The following is a 1,229-nucleotide window of genomic DNA, read 5'->3' on the forward strand; positions in this document are numbered from 1 at the left end:
TCTTCCCTACATAATTCCCAACCATATAATCATGTTTTTGAATGACTGTATTTAGACTATTCTGTTTAGCCTAGCTTTCAACATTATCACTGCTCTTCTTTCACACCTGCTCAATAACACTCGGCAACACCCTTCCACTAGATTTCGTTCGCCGGACAATGACTCCTTTTGATACACGCAAGAAAATGCGTTTTCTAATTAGAATATCACTATCAATCATGCGTATAGTATTAAATATATAAAAAAATGCAAGGAAAACTTATTATAGAAAAACGTACTAAACATTTTGAAAATTACACTTTCGTTCGCTAGAAAGAGAAGTAAGGGAAGAAATAAAAGTTTAAATCTAAAAATTAAGTATGACTACTAATACATAACATCTATTTGTTGCCAAAATTCCGAAAAAGAAAGAAATAAATATATCTTCAATAACAGTTCATAAAACGCACTAAAATTAAGGAAAATCTTCCATAATCTCATAGGCCTACTTATCTTATGAAGTCTCACATGGGCGAGATAAGTCTGACTCCAAGAGGCAGTATGGAAAGCAGGCAAACGCACGCCACTTCATCCCTGAGGTCAGAGATCATGAAACTGCATAAGGCTAATTTTTCGATAATCGACGTTGCTCAGCAACTTAGCATCTACAGAACAACCGTACTACTGGTATCAAAAGAGAAAATTACTTTCTATTTGATGCACAAACCATTCACATATAAGCTGCAATATTGAGAGATTTGACATTTTTACGGATAAATTTGCCATAAATCACAATTGTAATAAATAATGGTGCTGTTTCTTCGACAATGTTTACAAATGTTGCTTGGATGAAAACAAAATTGATCACAATACTGACAGCCTTGGAGGTTAATAGCAACATCCTTTGGTTTAGTAATATATTGATGTAATAATATAATGGTATAGCGAAAATACAGTTGAGAAGGGGAAAAAGTGGGAAACTCCTTGTATACGTTCCACAAAATACATTACTCATTTTGCGAGGTGACTTCATGCAGTTGCGAGAGATTGCCAGTTTAACCCTTTTTCAGGGTGGTGTCCAAAAGAGTTTGAGGGAGAGGGGGACGGCTGCAAAATTATTTTGAAGGAGCGTACATTAACAACAACCGAATAAAGTTTTCCTCATAATTATCTCATGCTGTGACATGCAAAATTTTTCGTTATCTGGGACATTTTCCACATACTTACGGCCATTGTGACCAGGCATTGCC

The sequence above is a fragment of the Macrobrachium rosenbergii genome, chromosome 3, assembly GCF_040412425.1.
Source record: "Macrobrachium rosenbergii isolate ZJJX-2024 chromosome 3, ASM4041242v1, whole genome shotgun sequence".
Classification (NCBI taxonomy): domain Eukaryota; kingdom Metazoa; phylum Arthropoda; class Malacostraca; order Decapoda; family Palaemonidae; genus Macrobrachium; species Macrobrachium rosenbergii.